This window comes from Cebus imitator, unplaced genomic scaffold (genome assembly GCF_001604975.1).
Source record: "Cebus imitator isolate Cc_AM_T3 unplaced genomic scaffold, Cebus_imitator-1.0 Scaffold9, whole genome shotgun sequence".
In the NCBI taxonomy this organism is placed as follows: domain Eukaryota; kingdom Metazoa; phylum Chordata; class Mammalia; order Primates; family Cebidae; genus Cebus; species Cebus imitator.
Genome location: NW_016107324.1, coordinates 6,730,043 through 6,746,047, shown reverse-complemented (window position 1 = coordinate 6,746,047; position 16,005 = coordinate 6,730,043). Strand labels below are relative to the sequence as shown.

Sequence of the window (16,005 nt, the reverse complement as noted above, 5' to 3'; positions counted from 1 at the left end):
GCAATCCCATTACTGGGTATACAGCCAAAGGATTATAAATCATTCTATTATAAGGACACATGCACACGAATGTTCATTGCAGCATTGTTTACAATAGCAAAGACTTGGAACCATCCCAAATGCCCATTGATGATACACTGGGCAGGGAAATTATGGCACATATACACCATGGAATACTATACAGCCATAAAAAACGATGAGTTCGTGTCCTTTGTAGGGACATGGAGGAACCTGGAAACCATCAATCCTAGCAAACTGACACAAGAACAGAAAATCAAACACCGCATGTTCTCACTCATAGGTGGGTGTTGAACAATGAGAACACATGGACACAGGGAGGGGAGCATCACACACTGGGTTCTGTTGGGAACTAGGGGAGGGACAGCAGGGGTTGGGGAGTTGGGAAGGGCTAACATGGGGAGAAATGGCAGATATAGGTGATGGGGAGGAAGGCAGCAAACCACATTGCCATGTATGTACCTATGCAACAATGTTGTATGTTCTTCACATATACACCAAAACCTAAAATGCAATAAAATACATATATTTTTAAAAACAGAATTGGTTCATTTCATCTAACTTTGGAATTTATAAGCAGTGATTGTAGGATTCCCTTCTTCTACCTTCAATGCCTATAAGGCATATCATTTTCTATATTTTCTTGATAAATCTAAGTAGAGATTTATCAATTTTATTGATCATTTCAATGAACAAGCTTTTTGTTTCCTTTTGTTTCCTTTACTTTTTATCAATTTTATTGATTTAGTCTGTTTAGCCTTTCCTTTTGTACTTGATTTGCATTTAATTAGCTTTTCTTCCTCCTGTTTTAAGACTGAAACTTACATTATTGATTTGAGTTTTTTCTGCTTTTTCAACATAAACATTTAATACTATAAACTTCCTTCTAAGCATTGCTGAGAAGGACATAGCTGTAGCTGCATCCCACAAATTTTGATATGTTGTATCTTCATTTTCAATCAGTTCAAAATAATTTCCAATTACGTTTGAACCTTCCCCTTTGATCCAGGGTTATTTAGAAGTGTGCCATTTAATTTCTAAGTATTTGGAGATTTTCCAGAATTTTTTTTATGGATTTCTAATTTAATGCCTATTTGATTAGAGAATATACTTTATGCTACTTCAATTATTTTTAATTTGTTAGGATTTGTGTTATAGTCCACGATATTATCTGTATTCATGAATATCCATATTCAATTGAAAAAAAATGTTTGGGGTTTGCTTTAAGTATCAGTTAGGTCAACTTGGTTGATAGGGTTAGTCGAGTGTTCTAGAATCAATGGGAAAGACAGGTTGTAATGGGATTACTCTTGGCCAGCAGAAGTTTAAGTTAGAATTTGAACTGAGATTTTTCTGATTATATAGTTGATATTCTTTCCATTATGTCACAATAAAACATGAAAAACTCTTAAAATGTCTAAAAATCTCCAGGTATTGTGCAGCAAACATAATTCTTGATCCTAAATTTACTTTTATGCTGCAAGTAAATTTTATTTTTTGCTTAAAAAGTCAAAACCTATTTAGGAAATGTACAAGTTTTCTTGTTCTTTGCAAACAGACATTAAATATTTTGTTTCATTTCTCATTTCATTTCTCACTGCAAACAGGCTTTAAATATGTTTCCTAGTATACCCAATTTTCAAAGGCAAGTCCTTCTGTCTCTTTTAAAAGTTAATAATTTTGGAGTCAAAGGACTACTTCCCTTTAGCTATAGAGGGAAAGACTGGGGCATAATGAGGAAAGAAATATCTTAAACCACTGCATTAAGTATCAACTTTGGGCTTTTCTTCACTTTTCACTCACACTCTTCCCTGCTTCCTTCTATTCCATGTGAGTTAGAGTAGATTAGAGCAGTGTCTTCTAGTCTTAAGAAAAAATAACCACCCACATTCTCTGTTGACAAATACAAGTATCCACACTCTCCTTCTGTTACATTTAAATTTTATAAGTAAATAAAACATTTTTGACTTAAAAGTTTTAAATAGTCATTTTCATTTTTTTCAAATTTCTCATATCCCCTTCTGCTGAATTTCGTATATACTCCCTAATGGTGACCCCATGTTGGAAGAGCAAATCATTTCTCCTTCCAGATTCATCTAGACCTACACATCTGGGGATCCTTTAGCAGTCTTCTTGTTCTCCTCAAAGTCTTTTCACCTTGTCACACTGTGGCTGCTCATGTGTATGTTCAGAAATGGAGCAGGCTCCATCATCCTAGATGACCTTCTCCTATTCCCCTGTAAACCCATGCCTTCCAGAAGGGAGCAGGTCACAAAACCAGCTAATCCATGCAGAAGTGTGCAAAGGAATCATGTATGTCACAACTCATGAGGACACTAGTAACAGGTCAGGGTTGATTGGTCAAGGGCTAAGGCCAAGCAAGTTCTCCAGAGAATGTTAAGTATCTAGGTCACTTGTAATGAAAAATTTCCTTTGCTGTTTATTATGGTAGTGAAACCGTATTTGGCTCTGCTACCAATTCTGTCATCATTTAATCAGAGCCAGTAAAGAGGCTATCAGACATGCCTATTCTTTAATAGGTACCTTCTCCAAAATATTTATAATAATGGAAAATGAAATGGTATATTGATGAGTCATATTAACCTCTCACTTTTTCACAAGTTGATTTTGGAGCTTGGGCATATTGGCTATGGGATCATGCCATATATTTTTAAGGATTTGTCCTAAAATTTCTATAGTATTACATAAAATATAAGAAAGGGATAGAGAGGTATGGAAGAAAGGCAGTGATTAAAATAAAAGAGAGAGAGGTGAGCAAGAGAATGGGTGAGGGTGAGAATGAGTGTGTACATGAGACTAAAGACTTGATATATTTGAAGACTGAAAACATTGTTTTTTAATCCATCCTCTTGCCTTCTTTACTATCCTCCTTTAATTGAGCTTCTGCTCCTATGCCAGTGTCAATACTTAAACTGTAAATGTAACTGTGCTGGTCCTTTGCTTAAAACATTTTAGGGGATGAAGTCTCTCCATCATCTGATTCCAAACTTATGCTTTAGCCTCACCAGCTGCCAACCCTTCACCTTTGGTTTAGACAATTTTCATTTCTTTTAAGTTTCTGAAGAACACTAGGCCATGTCATTCCTCTGTGCCTCTATATTTTTTATTCCTTCTGTTTGTCATGTGTGATTTTCTTCTCTGTTCTCCTCAAAGTCTTTTTCACCTTCACTTGTCACACTGTGGCTCATGTGTATGTTCAGAAATGGAGCAGACTCCATCATCATAAACGACCTTCTCCTTTTCCCCTGTAAACTCATGCCTTCCAGAAAGGAGCAGTCCACAAAGCCAGCTAACACATTTTGCAACACCTCCTCTGTGATGTCTTCCGTGACCATGCATTCATTGAGAGTTAGTAACTTGTTCTTCCATAAAACACTGTATATAGTATTTTCATTTTAATAAGCCATTGTTATATGGTTATTTTTGGTTTTGCATTTGTTTTCTCACTGGTCTGTGAACTCCTTGTGAGCTAGGTCAATGTCTTTTTGTCATTCTGTCACATGTATTTAACATTGTGCCTGGTACAGTATAGGCTCTTAGAGAATGTTGTTTGATCTAAATCGAACAGCTTATATAATAAGAAGTCACCAAACAGTCTTTCACTTTGTAGATTCTTATGTCAAATACACTGCTGTGTTGTCACTATTATGGTATATAATGTATCTGCTCTAGGAAAGAAAAAATATTTTTAGGTAGATAGCTGGATCAAGCAATCGTCTCTTTTTTCATTTGAATAAGGCTACCCCAAAGGAAAATGTAATAAACAGAATAGTTTTACATCAATCTTTTATATTTAGGAGAGAAGAGGATTTGCAATTTTTTTTCACGAGCTAGTTAGAAACACTAAGCCCCTATGCAATGTACTTCTGAAAATAATATCCAAAGGAACAGCAGGTTTAGAGTAAATACTAAATCCAAATGTGGCTAGATTCCATCTTCATTTTGGAAACAGCCACAGCTGTGGCCAGCCCAGAAGACGATGGAATGCAGATGAGGATTTGATATGGGGACAGGAAAGGTTTTCTGCCCTGAGGCAGTTGGTACATAGACCCTGCCCTTCCCTGACCCTGCCTCCTATTCCCAACCCCCATCATTACCCAGGAAATATATTGGTGATCTTGGCAAGATCTGGCACTTGGATTCTGTACTGTTGGGAATATCATGGTAAGGGGCTTCAAAATAAAATCTAAGATGACAATATTATACCGTACGTGTCAAACGCTCACCAAGTATGGACAAATATCAAGTAGGCCAAAGAGAACGCTTCAAAAAATTTCTATAAATTGTATTTTGCAATTTATCCAAGACAAAAGAAACATAATAGTTCTAATATAATTAAGCCCTTCCTTTTCCAAAAATATTACAGTACGAGATTATATGCCTGCTGGAAATGACATACTAGTCTTAACCAGCAATATTTTATGGAGAAGATAATTTCCAGTTCTTTCTACTGCGTCTGTCCCTGTACTCTACCCACTTTTCCCCCATTCTTTATTAATTCATCAGGAAGCACATCTGACAAAAAATGAATATCTGATCTATAGCAGTTTAAGAGTTATTAGCATCTGCATGGATGTAGCATATCTATCCTGTTAAAGGGCTACTAGGAAAACTAATTATGGCTGTGGAAGTCAGGATAGTGGTAACCTTTGAGTGGAAGGATTGAAAGGAGGCACAAGGTGGGGGGGGGTGTTTCTGGGGTGCTGCTCATGCTCTATTTCTTGATCTGGGTGCTGGTTATATGAATGTGTTCAAGTTGTGAAAAAAAATTGAGCTATACACCCTTATGATTTATATTCTTTTCTATGTATATGATTACTTCAATAAAAATAAACAATTGTAACAATTATGATAATCGAAGTGTCAGCCTTGTGTTGGTTCAAAACATGAGTATATCTCTTCAGCTAGATATTAGTTTATACTCTTCACAAAGACTATAAAGACCAGTAAGTCTATGTCTAGACTATAAAGTTAGTACAGGAATGTGGAATATACCTTTTAGTAAGAAGTTATTTGTTTATTTTGAGAACGGGAGGCCCAGAAACCAGCTGAAGAGGCCTGTTTCTTGTGAGTAGGAAGGCTGGAAAGTTTCTTTTCAGCTCTTGTTACCTACTGCCCAGTTCTTCTTCAGTCATCTTCATGTTCTTACAGAACAACCCTCTGGGAAAATCAGAGCAAATATAATCAACCTAACTTTTAAAAAGAGGAGACTGAGGCACATAATTTTTTTTAACTTTTAAGTTCAGGGGTACAAGTGCAGGTTTGTTACATAGGTAAACTTGGGTCATGGGGCTTTGCTGCACAGATTATTTCATTACCCAGGTATCAAGCCTAGTTCCCATTAGTTATTTTTTCTGACCCTCTCCCTCCTCCTACCCTCTCTCACCAATAGACGCCAGTACATGTTGTTCTCCTCCATGTTTCCATGTGTTCTCATCATTTAGCTCTCAATTGTAAGTGAGAGCATGCAGCATTTGGTTTTCTGTTCCTATGTCAGTTTGCTATGGCTAATAGCCTCCAGCTCCATCCATGTCTCTGCAAAGGACATGGGCTCATTCTTTTTTTATGACTGTATAATATTCTATGGTGTTTATTTACCACATTTTCTTTATCCAGTCTATCATTGATGGGCATTTAGGTTGCTATTGTGAATAGTGCTGCAATGAACACATGCATGCATGTGTCTTTATGGTAGAACAATTTATATTCCTTTGGGTATACACCTAGTAATGGGATTGCTGGGTCAAATGGTAGTTCTGCTTTAGTTCTTTGAGGAATTGCCACACTGTCTTCCACAACGGCTGCACTAATTTGTACCCCCACCAACAGTGTATAAGTGTTCCTCTTCCCCGACAAGCTTGAGGCATATAATTATTAGTAATCTGTTCAAACTAATAAAGTCAGTGGTGATGCTAGGATTAGGATCCAGATCTCTTGGTTCCTGATGTATTATATTTCTCAGCTTTCCTCAAATAGCAGACAAAATTAGCACGTCTGTGAGAGGAATTTTTGGTGAAAGAGGATGGTGGAGTTTTCTGGGGTACCCCCACTGTGAGAATCCAGCAATGGCTTCCCAAAGGGAGGCTACAGAGTAGGAAGATCTATTCCCATAGATCATAGCAGTCTGCTCTGGATGTAGACAATTAGACGGTGCATTTTCTGTAGAGAATTTGAAAACAGTAATAAAGCCAACCAAAAGTTGTTGGTCAGCTTTTTTATTATCACCATGTGCCTGAAAATCCTGAGCAGCCCTTCCTGCAGATATTCCTGCAGACTGGACCTGAGAGTAGTGATGAGGAGTACAACTGACTGTTTCCCTACACCCACCCCTTTGCCACATTTTGACATTAAAACTCTTGTAGTTGTAGGACATGACATTGCCAATGCACTGAGAGGCATGAACTGTTTGTCTCTAGGGCCAGAGGGATAAGGCACTTGTTTGAAGGTGTTATAAGTAGACAATCCAGTTGGTTCTAGGTCTGCATCTTTCTCATGAACACATTTCCAGCATCTGTTCATAGAACTGGAGTCTACAGGCCTTGAGAAGATAATTGAGAACACAGACTTCAAATGCATAGTTTGGCTCAGAAGCCTTCATGGAGGTGGCATTTTCACTTGGCTAACCTTTCAAGACCACAGTCTTTCCAAGGTGCTTGCTGCCAACCTACCTTGGTTAGTTGAATAACTTCACCTTTTCTCCTCTGATATTAATCCTCTGTGACTTTCACTAAACTTCACTTTCTGAAGTGCTACCTTTTAAAAGAAAGAGAATTTTGTTATTCTTAACTTTCTTTCCTAATAGCTTCATACTTCTTTGATCCCAGCCCAGAACACCATAGCTGATTACAGAGATATTTTCTGCAAGGAGCCCCATCTGGATTTACCTACACCAAGCTGAAATGCTTGAGTACCATCCAAAAGGGAAGAAAAAAATGTGTCCTGTAGTATCAAAAATGCTGGAATGGAGATATAAAGTAGTATGTTGTCACTGAGAGCATGTTTTATATCTATGACAGAATATTCTGACATTAGAAGCTCAGACTAAAATCAAACAAAATTAAACAACAGTATGTCCAGCACTCAGCTTTGTAAAAATGCCAGACTATAAACACATTAATTTTTCAGGATGACACACCAACCTAAGACAATTTAGTCCACAAGAAGATTCCACAAACAATGCATCAACAATCTCCCAAAATATACATATTTACTTTTGATTCCTCAGAGGAGGCCATGGAAATAAAATTGGAGGTGAGTGACAAAGTTAGTGTGGACCCTGATAATCACTGAACTATTGATAATGTGGATAAAATAAATAAAAATAAAATAAATTTGGGGGAATTTACTGGCTACTCAGCGTTATACTCATTCACATTAGAGATTATTGAATTCTTAAGGAATGATTTATGAAAAAATAGAGGGATTGTACTTGAACCTCTTGAGACATAGAAACCCTAACAGAGGCTTAGCATTTAAAAGAAAACCTAACAGAAAAATTTGCACCTGGATAGTCCTGTAGTACCCCAATTAATTAGAAGAAATATGTTCCAGGGAAGCATTTCATTTCTGGAATCCTGTAACACTCCCCCTATGGTAATGAACAGGCTACCAAGTCATCAGTGACCCTGAAGATTGGTTCCACTCACTCTTTGTGGTTCAAAAAAACCACACCCAGTTTACCATTTGGTTTTAGCCTCTTGCACACATAGTGCTTGAGGGTTTTTGTTGTTTCTTTTTGACATATCATAGATTTTATTCTAAGGCAGTCAAGAACAGGCAAAAATATAAGGAAAAATTAAAACAGAGATTGCCTCAGAAGGTAGAGATTAGGAATTGATTACTAAGGGGCATAAGGGGAATTTTATTTTATGTCTTCTTTGGAGGAGCTTTTTACATTGGTATATACTGTCAAACATTTAACTGTATACTTGACATCTGTGAATTACATTATATGTAAATTTTATCTGAAAATGTAAGCTAAATATGACTGTACTCAGAATTAATGGAGAAGTGTAGACCTTCCTAAACTTCTTTGGCCATTCCTCTCAACCCCTGGGGGATGATGCTCTAAAGGTAGCAAGGTTTCTCACATCCAGACAGAGAATGTGAGTCCCAGTACATAACAAGGAGTGAAGTGGAGGCTATGCTGGGGCGAGTATGATGTGAGGCAGTGTCTGTCATACTAAGAAGAGAACCTGGGGCAGCGATGTGGGCTGGAGAAAGATGCCCCTTCATGCCAAAACTCCATCAGGTAAGTGCCTGCCAGGAGCTAACTTCTGAAAATGGGCATCTGACCTTATTAAGAAAGCTTGGTTGGGTTGGCTGTTTAAGGCCTCTAGCCAGCTCTTGTATATGGCTGAATTATCTGATGGACTCAGGATGAGCTTAATGTTTTTGATAAGCTTCACAGTATGGTGCTTCTAGTCCCCAACCCCACTCTACCCCATTCTAAGTAGAGATGGTCTATTTATTCACTAATTGGTCTGTAATTGTCAAAGCTTCTTCACAGTGGGCAGAGGAGTTGCAGTCTTACAGGGGAGTTTAAAATATTCACAGTAGACTGTCAAAGGCAACTGAGAAAAAATCCGAGAATGTTAAATGCCATAAGACATTTCTCTCACTTTTCCTTTTAGTCTATACAAAGAAATAAATATCCTAAGAAATGGTTAAACTAAAGATAAATATAAAAGGCATTTTCCCTAGTTTTTTAAAAAATACAGATATAGACTCTTTTTGACTTTATAGATTTTAAATAAAATAAAGTACAAATGCAAAGGCCATATATTTATATGGGGATCTCACAAATAAGCATTATTTATCTTGTGGCTCAAATGACTACTGATAAAGCTACAAATAGTGTTTACTGGGGGAAAACTGTGAGCTTCAACTATTTACTACTTAATCTACAAATATTTGTTAAACAAAGAACTTCTCATTAAGAAGATTCATAAGGTAAAAAATTAGAAGCACATTATGAGAATGAATTACTCAGAGAGAAAAGGGGAAAATATGAACACACACAAACATGAGAGAAAACACCTGCTTGTCTATGAAGACTTGACTTAATAGTGATCCCAGAAATGTTACAATGAAATAGCTGTTAACAAAGAATTCAGATTCAATTAAATGACATTATAATTTAAAAGGTCAGGAGAAAAAATGCCTTTCTCCTCTTTTTACTTCTGAGATTTCTCTTTTTCCAGAGTTCCCTGATGATGAAACCAACAGATGATTTCTTTTTAAGCTTAAAGAAAGTTCACAAATAGCTTTAACAGATTACAGATTATTTGAAACATAATTATAGAAGTGGGAAAAATTCTGTGGCAGCAGGAGCACTTCAAGAATTGATGAAAAAAAAATTTCATAACAGTGCAGTCCAAAATTAACATTGCTTAAGTGGTTCTATTTTAATTAACTAGGTGCGAACCATCTCATAGTCCTCTGAATCAGTTGTGACTGTTGTACTAGACAATTTTGAAAATTCTTTGATATTTAAATTTGATAGTATTGCTTAACAGTGAAAGGCCTTTTGTTACCTTAAGGTAAAACCTCCACTTTTATACCTAGGCCCAATCCGTGGTGTAATTGCAAAGGCATTTGCCTGTCCAAAATTATTTTTATTAGACTCAACTGAAATAATATTCCCATTCTATGCTCCCTACTTATGGTAGAGACCATTTTTGTTGTTGTGAATGTCAGGACTTTCCTTCAGAAAGACGTAAAATAAAAAAAAAATTGTAAGGATTTAACAAATATTGATTGGTTCTGGACATGGTTTGTTAAGTGAGTTTCATCAACTAATGTTTATCTGGGTAGAGCACATTTCTTTTTTTTTTCTAAGATGCCATTAAGGACTTTTACTGCAGGTTTGATGCAAATTACACAATGTAAGGGGTAAAGTGTACAACACATAAAACCCCCAGCATCAAACAAGCAAGACAAAACACATCACACATTTCCTCTCATTTCACAGTAAAAAAAAAAGCAAACTGTGGAAATGAGGTGGGAGGGAATAAACACTGGCATATTTTCTTCTTCATTAGAGAAAGTTACATCAGTCATTAACATTTATTCCCCTGTGAAGTTCTTTGTTCTAATTTCTGTTATCCAAAGGGGAAGTTTGTCCTTGAGGACACCTAAAATTATGCTATTACATGGCGGCATCAGCAGCATTCTCAGCATTAGAAGCCAAGCAGCTTGGTCTCTGTACAACGTTGTTGCTCCATAAATAGTGTAACAATAGGATCATTTTACCAGTACCAAGGCTCCTGCAAGGGTCCCCACATGCCTTGTCCAGTGAGGTCCTGAGGTCAGTAGAGTCACAGCTAAAGAGAGCATGAACACTTCTAAGTAGTAAGGCACAACAGTATGAAAGAAGCTTCCAGCAGTAGAACGTTTCTGCAGTTCACACAACACTTCAGATGAACTAGTTATGGTTTCCCAGAAGAAATCAAAGCTCAATTCTAATAGCTTCATCGTGCTTAAGCATTGCTTTTCAGGGCTGCTTCAACTCTTAAACTCCAAAAAGCTAAGGAGTAGAAAAATGACTCTCATTTCTAGGATTTGAGATTCCAACCTCTATTCACTTGGCAGATAGATACTGAAGCCTCCTAGGTGTCAGGCTGTGCACCCTTCATGTCTCTGAGTTGGCCTGATGGCTTTAGTAAGTTGGGAGCTGTAGCACATACATTTGCTTAACTTTAACATTTTCCTCTTTTAAACTGTAGCTTCTACACATTGCCTCTTTTAGCTATTTTTACTTTAGAAAACCAATATACCTGAGGCTTTCAGGAGTGTCAAATGCCTGATGAAGACATAGTGGGGTAATCCACAAAATAATCAAAATGAATAAATAGCATAAAGTATTAAAATCAAATAATTATTTAGGCAAGGCTTTCTGGCAATTTGCACAGGAAAACTGTACTAAAAATTTCTCTGAACTGTAAAATATTTGTTTTATGCAAATGTTGAAAGAATCCTGAGACCAAAAGAAAGGGAGGGGGAGTAGAGGGGAGAAGAAAACAAATGTAGGTATCTTAAGTTCTGACTATTAGACAGATTTCCCAATGGCTTCTTACATCTTTTACTGCTGTATTTTTAAACTCTACAAGGAAAGGAAAAGAAAATTGTGGAGCATCTGAATATTATTAAAACAGAAAGACCACACAAACATTTAAATGATCCCAAAATGGCATTGTCTCCTTCAATTCATCATTCCTTGGCATGTTTTTGACCCCTTTGTTTTTATTGTTAGGAGAAAAACAAGAGGAAAAAAAATTTTTTTTTAAGTAGGAAAAATAAAGTTTTATGTATCATGCCTATAATCACCTTCTACAGTTTACACTGGCATCTTTGCTTAACATTTTAAGACCATGTACATTTGTAGTGCTAAAACTATTTATTTGCATAATGTAAAGCATTATTTCATGGAACTTTGGGATTTTGGAAAGAACTTCCTTCTTTCAACCATCTTTCTGTAGACTTTCTCTGAGCTTCTTATCTTCTTGTAACCCCAAAAACTGGCTTAACTAATTTTCTATGTTGAGTTCAGAAAATAGTTTGCAATTGAGTAAACACAATCTGAATCATCTCATGGGTGAGGTTTAAACAATGTGATAAGGTTCAGCCAATTGTGAGTTTTATTTACACATCTGATACTCATGGGCCTAAGAAGCAGTGGAAGAACTGAATACTCACCTTCACCAGCAGGGGTAACAAAGGAATTTCTCTTCTTACAATAGCTTTCTATTGTTAGGCATCATGGAGAAAATGATTAGAGTTTGACTGTTTTAGTGAGTACAGATCCAAGGGAAATTATTATTTTAAATTTTTATCAAACTGAAACTTTGAGATCTTTGTATTTGAAAACTTTGATCTATAAATTGGCATTGGTTAAAGACCTTGAAATCCAAAAGGCTATTTTTTAAGAATGAGACATAGTAAATCAAAAATTCCTGATAAATTGCCAGCAAAAAAAAAAGAATGTGTGAATATGTAAACATTCTGTTGTAAACCTAAGAGCACAAAATTTTGTGCCTTATTTCTTCTAATTTTCATTTTCCCCTTAAAAAAGAAAAAACCAGATATATTTTCTTTAAAAATGTTTTTACAACTATTTATTAGGTTGAATATTCTTCTACATAAGCTTAACCCTATTGCTGATAGAAATTTCAAAAAGTAAAATGAAAGTTATGAAAAATGTATCCTTTAATCCTGTCTGCCTTCTATGTGACTAGAGGGGAAAAATGTACTTTCAATGTTTCTTTAACTTTTGTTCATTAATCAAATATCTATATGACTGAAACATGGGGTATGATTAGCAGAGATAGGAGAATCTATACTTGATGTAGTTACAATTATTGGCTTTGGATACAGATTATTGAATTTAAAGTAGTGATTGGCATATCTTGTTGAAAATATCCAGCAGAGAGAAAGAAATCCCAAACTCGGTCTTGGGATATTCAGGACTGAAGATATTGATTTGGGTAGAGGAGAGGATAGAGAAAAGGAAAAGCAGAAGCTCAAGATAGAAAGCAAGTAAAGCACCCACAGTCATAGGCAGAAGAAATGAAAAACCAGAAAAAGGCATCATTTGAAACAGAGAATTGAGAATTGTAGAAGCCAAGAGGAAAATATTTTAAATAATAAGATGAGTTTCAAGAATGCCACATAGTGTAAAGAGGGCAAGAAGAATAAAGACTGAGAAAAAGATGAGAATGTCATTGGTGACCATTGAATTGCCATTGAATGATCTAAAGAGGATTGAAAACCTATTTTTGAATATGTTTTATTTAGAGAATATAATTATTCTCAGGGCTGTCCTCATGTGATTCCCTGATACTTGAATTACATAGGAGACCTGATATAAGGATATAGTTATGCAAAGGCATGCTATCTAGAAATCATGAATATAAGCTCTACAGTTTATCATGGGAGGAGATATGAGAGATGAGAAACCACTTCACCAAACAAAGGCAACTCATAAGTTCATTTTAGGAGTCCAGTGTGTGAATAAATACTTTATTTACTGCTGATGACATATAATCTGTGTTGACAAACAGTAACATTCTTAGTCTAATTTTAAGTTCTTTAAGGCATTTGTGAAATTGAGGACCCATTTATGTCAATGGGCCACTATTTTTCATGGCCACAATTATTTACACATGGATAACTGAAACTTAGAATTATAGAAATGCTATTTCTGATCTTTAAATTAGCCATGGACTATATATAGCTTTCTATTCCTAGTTAGAAGCATTTTTTTTCCACCAGCTCTTAGTACACACTTACTATCTACAATATGATGGCAACGGTGAGAATTTATACTATTTTTTATGGACCAGGCACAGCTAACTTAAAAGTATTACCTAAGATTATCCAATAAAGAGGAATAAATGAAATACAAATATGTACAAGGAATAGAGCTGCAGATAAGAGGGAATGACTCTCTTAATCCAGACAGGAACAGCTTCTCAGAGTTGGTGACATTTGAGCTGATGTTTGTTTGTTTGTTTGTTTCTTTGTGACAAGATCTAGCTCTTTACTGGAGTGCAGTGGTGTGATCATGGCTCACTGTAGCCTCAACCTCCCAGATTCAAGTGATCTTCCCATCTCAGCCTCCCAGTAGCTGGAACTACAGGCACATGCCACTATACCTAGATAATTTATTTTTATTTTAATTTTTGTAGAGATGAGGTCTCACTATGTTGCTCAGGCTGGTCTTGAACTCCTGCGCTCAAGCAATGTCCCATCTTGGCCTCCCAAAGTGTTGGGATTACAGGCATGACCCACTGCACCTGCCTTGACCTGAGTTTTGAAGGACAATGAAGGGCATTTGTAATTGATAGAGGGAGAGAGAGCATTGTTGTACAAAGGCAGAAACTTATTCCACCACCAATTTGGACTCTTGTTGGGATCTAACATGAGGAACTTGGTATAGGATGTAGGGATGGAATGTTGCTTGTCTGAGGGCTTTCCTTCTTGGAAACAGATGGAAGAAAACCAGAGGAAAGTTTTAAAGAGAAACTAGGTAAAAAGCTAAGCAGGTCATAGAACTCTACTGAGAACCAAAGGAACTTGACAGAGAAGGAAAATATAGGTATAACATGACAACAATTATGGAACCTAGATAAGAGGCACTCCTTGATAATTTCCTGAATAACATCCAAATAGTAGATGTGAAGGTACTGACTCAATCTGAATACGGGCAGAGGCATGCAACACCTTGGCAAGTTCAGGAGACCTCACTATTGGAGGATAAAGAAAAACTAGAACATAGTTTCAAAGGGCTAAATCATAAAGGGCCTTAGAAGCCATACTGAGGAGCTTGAACTTTCATATATAAGAATTTAGATGCCATTGGGAGATGGAGTTAAGAAAGGGAATTATAAGATTGTGATTTAGAAATTTCACTTTCATGGCTTTGCGAAGGAAGAATAGATAGGATAGGTAAAGATATTAGAAGTAGTTAAGACTAGTTTTAGGGTAACTGCAGTTGTCCAGAGAATACGTAATACAGGCCTGAAATAAGGCAATGGTTGTGGCAATGGTGATAGAAAAGAGAGATTGTATCTGAGAGATATTTAGAATATCATACATAAAGCCAAGGTTGGTTGATGGGTATGGAGAATCAGGGAAATACAATAGTTGGAAAGTCCTCTTGGCTTCCTAGTTTAGGTACGTGATGATGCCACTAACTGAAGTAGAAACTCTACAAGGAAGAACATGTCTTGAAGAGAAGATATTAGGTATGTTGAACTTGAAGTATCTATGACATTTTAGTAAAGATGACTTATGTGCAGTGTGATATATAAGTCCTGAGTCCCTAAAAGAAAATGTCACTAACTCTCCAAGGATAATAATATAGTATCTTAATACAAACCCATGTGTTTGTTTCAAAGTACTATTTTGAGTAGCCTCACATGCTTTATCATTCTGTATGGGTACAGCTCGTACTTGGAGAGAGGTACCCCTAAGATAATCTACAAACTCTGCCAAACACTTTGAAGTGTTTGTCTCCTGTGGTTTTCTGACTTCCTGACTTGTGAGCTTCTAGGAGAAATTAAGGGAGAATTCACTATGCTCTAGGACAATGGGAAAACTATTGAATGAGTGTTACATCATGGAAACTTAAAAAGCTGTATACACATTGAAGAGTTAAGAGTCAGAGAATGAATTCAGAGACATTCCCAGAGGAACCATTGCACATGAAACAAGACTTATTTGAATATAAAACAATTTGACTTTCCCTGTCCTATCCCCTAGTTTCATGACAGGACAAAAGGTCAAGACTTACCTATTTGTTGAGAAATTGTTTTCCTTCTTTCCTCTCTTGAGACAAGAATATTAAGTAATGGAATTCAACAATCACTAAAACTTTGAAACCTGCTTCAAAAATTTGTTTTATCTTGTACCCAATTCCAAACTTGGCAAGTGAGAAATAAGAAAACTAACAATAAGTAACAGACAAAAAGCAATGGCACAATGATGCATCGTAGACTGAGTTGTCTCTTAAATATTTCTTTTTTTTTTTTTGAGACGGAGTTTCACTCTTGTTACCCAGGCTGGAGTGCAATGGCGTGATCTCGGCTCACCGCAACCTCCGCCTCCTGGGTTCAGGCAATTCTCCTGCCTCAACCTCCTCAGTAGCTGGGATTACAGGCACGCACGACCATGCCCAGCTAATTTTTTGTATTTTTAGTAGAGACGGGGTTTCACCATGTTGACCAGGATGGTCTCGATCTCTTGACCTCATGATCCACCCGCCTCGGCCTCCCAAAGTGTAGGGATTACAGGCTTGAGCCACCGCGCCCGGCCTTAAATATTTCTAAATAATTCCAACTGACACCAATGAAAGCTGAATCTGAGAGTTTAGGAAGAAGTTTGGCTGAGTTTAGTTCTCTTAAATAGATATTATTTTCATTGCTTTGTGTTAAATGAATTAAAGTCTTCTAGATGCTTATTTGA

At 36.5% G+C, this 16,005-nt stretch overlaps 1 protein-coding gene across 13 annotated transcripts in view; it reads right to left on the bottom strand.

Annotated features, from left to right (window-relative positions):
- The window catches only part of ATP8B4 (ATPase phospholipid transporting 8B4 (putative)), a 419,806-nt gene that overhangs the window by 12,122 nt on the left and 391,679 nt on the right, over nucleotides 1-16,005 (bottom strand). For all 13 annotated transcript variants that reach the window (XR_005203096.1, XR_005203097.1, XR_005203071.1 and 10 more), the window contains 2 exons: nucleotides 6,708-6,792; nucleotides 5,035-5,199 (listed from right to left, as the gene is read on the bottom strand). The gene's annotated coding sequence lies outside the window, so the exon portion shown is untranslated. The remainder of the gene's footprint in view (nucleotides 1-5,034; nucleotides 5,200-6,707; nucleotides 6,793-16,005) is intronic.